This window comes from Myotis davidii, unplaced genomic scaffold (assembly GCF_000327345.1).
Source record: "Myotis davidii unplaced genomic scaffold, ASM32734v1 scaffold18, whole genome shotgun sequence".
Taxonomy (NCBI): Eukaryota; Metazoa; Chordata; class Mammalia; order Chiroptera; family Vespertilionidae; genus Myotis; species Myotis davidii.
Genome location: NW_006292696.1, coordinates 8,816,107 through 8,821,562, shown reverse-complemented (window position 1 = coordinate 8,821,562; position 5,456 = coordinate 8,816,107). Strand labels below are relative to the sequence as shown.

The 5,456-nt window shown below is 44.8% G+C and overlaps 2 protein-coding genes across 4 annotated transcripts in view; one reads left to right on the top strand and one right to left on the bottom strand.

Annotated features, from left to right (window-relative positions):
- Nucleotides 1-5,156, bottom strand: part of PTTG1 (pituitary tumor-transforming 1) — a 12,063-nt gene extending 6,907 nt beyond the window's left edge. Inside the window, exon 1 of one of the 3 annotated variants that reach the window (XM_015565652.1) lies at nt 5,005-5,156. The gene's annotated coding sequence lies outside the window, so the exon portion shown is untranslated. Of the gene's footprint in view, nt 1-74; nt 174-5,004 lie in introns of those variants that run through there. The other 2 variants (XM_006766318.2, XM_015565653.1) reach the window with 2 other exon arrangements.
- A 117-nt stretch (nt 5,157-5,273) lies between these two features.
- SLU7 (SLU7 homolog, splicing factor) overlaps nt 5,274-5,456 on the top strand; it is a 13,354-nt gene continuing 13,171 nt past the window's right edge. Inside the window, exon 1 of the mRNA XM_006766317.2 lies at nt 5,274-5,366. The gene's annotated coding sequence lies outside the window, so the exon portion shown is untranslated. The remainder of the gene's footprint in view (nt 5,367-5,456) is intronic.

Sequence of the window (5,456 nt, the reverse complement as noted above, 5' to 3'; positions counted from 1 at the left end):
CACGCCTTTTTCTTTTTCTTCACCAGACCACCACCCTCCCCACCCGTCCCCGTCCCCGCCCGACCACTCGCGACCTCTCCATTCACCCACGTTAGGATCCACAGTCAAAATCTCCCAGGATTCAGCCTTCAGCGGTCGCGCCCGGTCCGGCGTTTGAACCACAACTCAAGTTCCTATTGGCTCACCCGCAAAGTGGGCGGGACTGGAGCGGGTGGAGACTCCCAGGAAGAACCAATGGGAAGAACCTACATTCCTCAGGCTCCGCCCCGAAAGCTTTTTCCCCCAAGAAGATTACAGCTTGTTTCTTGGGAAGACAAAAAAAAATCAAACCACGTGACACTTTAATAATGGACTTTTAGGTGTGTTTTTTACTAACAGATAGAAGGGGAGTGAATATGGTCACCATTTGTTATGATATTAAGATACAGAGTTTTGTTTTGTTTTTCCTGAGACACTGGAGGGGCCAAGGCGTTTTTAAATGAAAAGATTGTGAGGTTCAAAAAGTCAAGGCGAAGTGGCAGCTGAACTATTTGCCTAAAGTCTTCAACTAATCAACTATTTGTCCAGAGAGTAAATACACCAGATCAAATTCAAAAAGAAGAGGTATCCTGGAGAAAAGGCATTATATAGTCTTCAGGAAAATAACTGAGGAAAAATGGATACATAACCAACAGTTGTATTTCAATTAGAGATATAAAAAAATACATACATAGTCAAGTGGGGAAACAGCCCATTAGGTCTAAAGAACACTAGCAGAGCAGAATTAAAAGTTAAGAAAAAATATAAGTACCGATAGATCAAACAGCAATATTTGAGTCATTCTGCTATGCTTGTGATTAAGAATGGGCTGCTTATTCCCTCACTGAAGGCCTTTCCTCAATATTTCAGGCTAGGATGCTGTTTCTAGTACTGCAACGGAAATCTCTGGCTTAGGAACAAAATAATGATCCTAATGAATACATAATTCAGGCTTCCTTAAAAATTCTATAATAGGGACTAGATATGGTTCTCAATATATGCCAGCTCATCGGCTCTTCCCTGGCATTTCAGGACCAAAATTGACCACGGAATGATTCATTCACTAAACAAATAATTATTGAATGCTGTTTAACACATCAAGAAGAAAGGATCCTAGCCCTAGCTGGTTTGGCTCAGTGAATAGAGCCTCACCCTGCGGAGTGAAGGGTCCGGGGTTCGATTCCCATCAAGGGCACATGCCCTAGTTGCGGGCTCGATTCCCAGTGGGGTGCATGCAGGAGGCAGATGATCAATGATTCTCTTTCATCATTGATGTTTCTATCTCTTTCTCCCTCTCCCTTCCACTCCAAAATCAATATATTTTTTAAAAAGAAGAAAGGATCCTAACTCAAGAAGGTGAAGAAAAGAGAGAAGCCAAAATAAATAAATAAGTTAGTTAATTAATTAAAAAACGTATAGCCCTAGCTAGTTTGACTCAGTGGATAGAGCCTCGGCCTGCAGACTGAAGGGTCCTGGGTTCGATTCCAGACAAAGGCACATGCCCGGGTGCCGGGGTCCAGCCCCAGCAGGTCCAGGGGTCCCCAAAGGTGTGGACGGAGTCGGCAAAAAAGGAATAACACGGAGACAGCGTTCAGTTGATCAGCAGCCTTGCCAGGATCTCTAGACACAATCTCCAGCCAAGTTCTGTGTCCATGTTTTCTTGCTAGGTTCTCCAGCCAGGTTCTGTAGCCATGTTCTCTCGCTAGGTTCTCCAGCCAGGTTCGGTTTAGGTTCTCCAGCCAGGTTCGGTCGGCAGATGTTTCTTTCCTGCAGCGACTGTGTCAAGCAGCAAGGATGGACCGGCTTCCGGCACCCGGGTTGTGGGCTCAATCCCCAGTAGGGGGCATGCAGAAGGCAGCCAATCAATGATTCTCTCTCATCATTGATGTTTCTCCCTCTCCCTTCCTCTCTGAAATCAATAAAAACATATTTTTAAAAAAATATGCATACTTTTATTACCCCTTCTATGTCCTGTCCTTTTTCTTTTGAATCCCCACCCCTTCCCTTATTTTCTCCCTGTATCACTTTCTACATATCTCAGCTCCATATTATATCAACGACACACAAGTGTTGATTTTTAAAACCAAATCCATACACCACATACAACTTCCAAGTGGGGGTTCTTTCCCCCAAGGTTTTTGGTTGCAAGGTTTATATTTCCCTAGCGCAGTGGTTCTCAACCTTCCTAATGCCGCGACCTTTTAATACAGTTCCTCATGTTGTGATGACCCCAATTTCATTGTTACAAATTGAACATAATTAAAGCATAGTGATTAATCACAAAAACAATATGTAATTATATATGTGTTTTCTGATGGTCTTAGGCGACCCCTGTGAAAGGGTCGTTTCACCCCCAAGGGGGTCGTGACCCACAGGTTGAGAACCGCTGCCCTAGGGTAAGTCTTCCCCTTACAACAGGAAGCACTGTCTCCCAAGGTCATTCAGTAACTGAAAATGCCATAATCACCTCCTCTTGGAGTGACCACTGTTTCCTTACTAATGAGCCGCAGACCCACTTTGTTATTCCAACGATTAGTGGGCTATCCAATTGACACCGCCCTCATCTCATAAGGGTACTTACATCCTAAGCAACCCCAGTGTAGACTAATCCCGATTTGACAAGCAGCGACCTTCCAGAACTGCTTCCTTAAATCCTCCTCAGAATCAGTCCTCCAGGGAGGAACCCAAACCTCACATAAGATTCTTCTGGCTTGTCCAGCACATTCTACGATTCCTCTGGGAGATGAGCTCCCTGGCTTGCGCCTAGTGATTTGAACTTAATAGTCCTCAACGATTCCAAGTAAATTCCAGTAAATGTTTTAAGAAGATAAAAAACAAGTGTGAGTGCTTCGTAGACTGTCAGGCTAGTCTCTGACACTTTCCATTCCTTCATCTATTGCCCTGTAGAATCAAAACATTTACATTCCTAAACTCTAGACACTGCAAATTCTTAATAAGAAAAACATGACATTGTAATGGGCTATGTTATTGAGGTAAGAATGTTAGCTATTTTCACTTTTACCTTTTAAAGGAATATAGGTTATCTGGGGGGGGGGGGAATTTAAATGTGACCAGAACAGATCGGACAAAAAATAAAAAATTCAACTGAGTAAATTTGAAGATCTAATTGGCTTCATTAAATGATTCGTGGATTGGGCAGCTGCTGGAAGCCGGTCCATCCTTGCTGCTTGACACAGTCGCTGCAGGAAAGAAACATCTGCACAGCATATGTTTCAAGGGACCTGGCGTATATTAGCATACTGTTCTTAATATGTTTGCTCCCCTTAGCGCTATGTGTTTTAAGCAAGGTCACCTCTCTGAGAAAGGTTGTTTCCCCAGGTAGGGATTTTTCCCTGAAGTTAGGGAGGGAATAAAATCCCTTAACTAAGTGCCAGGCGGGTAGTTAATCACTTTAACTACGAACAATCACGCTTAAGCTACATAATCTTTACTCCCTGGAATGGCGATCAGAAACACCCTAACCTTTGGAATAGAGATTGATAGGATTGGAATCAACTGGTATAAATACAGATGTAACAAGAGAACCTACACACAGAACCTAGCGAGAGAACCTGGCCACAGAACCTAGACACAGAACCTAGAGACAGAACCTAGCAAGAGAACATGGCAAAAGATCCTGGACAGAACCTGGCTACAGAACTTGGTTGGAGCACCTAGACAGAACCTGGCTGAAGAACCTGGCTACAGAACCTGGCGACCGAACCTGGCTGGAGAACCTAGCAAGAGAACATGGCTACAGAACCTGGCTGGAGATCCTAGACCAAACTTGGCTGGAGAACTGGCTATAGAACCTGGCTGGAGACGCTGACAAGAGAACCCGGCTATGATGATCACCTGAACGCTACCTCTGTGTCATTACTTCTTCGCCGACTCCGTCCACACCTTTGGGGACCCCTGGACCTGCTGGGGCTGGAACCCAGCAGGCAGCATCCCATCTAACAACTATAAGAGCATTGGGGAGGTTTTTATAGGAAGAAGGATGGAGCAAGGAGATATTAACAAAAAATGAACGGTTTGTTTGGGGACCAGGACATCTTTTTTTTTAAGGGGGAGGGGGACGCTGGAGGAAGAAGGGGAGGATTTTTATCATGCAGATGGACTCTCTGTGGGGATCGTGGATGAACAGGGCCCTTGTGACAGACAACCTTACTGGTGCTGGAGGAAGGAAAGGATGTCTAAGCTGCTGCTGGGACTTGATCAGTAACCAAAGGAACAGAAAATTCCTAACCACGCCACATATCCTTTCCAACAGTATCCATTAAAAAGAGAAATGGTTGTAGAAGGCAGCGACTGTTCTTTCTACATCCTGATAAAAATATAAACATAACTGCTTCCAGAACCCTTCCCATGGCTCCAGATTCCAGTGCTGAATGGCCCTTCCTTATCTGTATATTCTCTCCACCTGATAAAAAGCCACTACTCCTTGACTATGTGTAACTAAAACAGCTGATGCATAGCTATATTCTTCTTTGTTCCCCCCTCTCCCGGCCTATATAAATATCCCTGAACTCTGCTCTCAGGCAATGTCCTCAGATGTGCCCAAATAAATCTCTTTTCCTAAGTCTTTAAAAGTTCAAGTCTTCTTTTCCTTGATATGCTTGATGAGAAATTCCAGACTGCATGAGATTACATTTCTGGGAAAGGTTGAAACTGCAATTAATTTGGAGGAAGTGGGAGGGGCATGGGGAAGGGAAGATACGGCTGAAGAACTCCGGAAAATGGGTCGAAAGCTTCCAATTCTTAAATATATCCTCATCGGGGAGACAAACGCCAAGCTGAGGAGGGAACAGGGACCTTGAAGGAAGCCACCATCCTGAGCCTCGGACATGGGTCCAGTCAGATCAGGACTCTATCTCCAGTTGTTTTTAAAGTATCAGATTCTAAAGACTTTTTATTTTTTTTCTTATGGCGAAATGATATGCTGGATATATTGAGATAAATAAAATATTGCAAAGGTAATCTTACCTGTTTCTATTGTCTTAATATGGCTACTGGAATGTTTAAAATGACCTCTAGAGCTGGCATGATTTTTCTCTTGGACGACGTCGCATTGGAGGGTTTTAAGCTTGGGGGTGGGACGTGATATAACAAACTAGGGTTTTGAAAAAAATATCACTACTGCGTGGACTACTGATTCGAGGGAGTGGGAAGGGTGCAAAACTCGAGATCTCGCGAGACAAACGTCTCGGGATCCTGAGACCCAAAGAGTTGTTACTGCGCATGTGTCCCGCGGTGGCTGCTGGGAAGCGCTGAGAACCGGAAGTAAACATTGACGTATTGGCTTTGTTTCCGTCCAGGGGTTTGGGGGTCCGCTGCGGCAGGGCTTGGTGAGGAATTATTTTGACAACCTGGGTGGGAGGTTGAGGAGGCGAGCGGGCGCGGGACTGTGCGAGGGAGTGGGACGGGCGGGCGCGGGG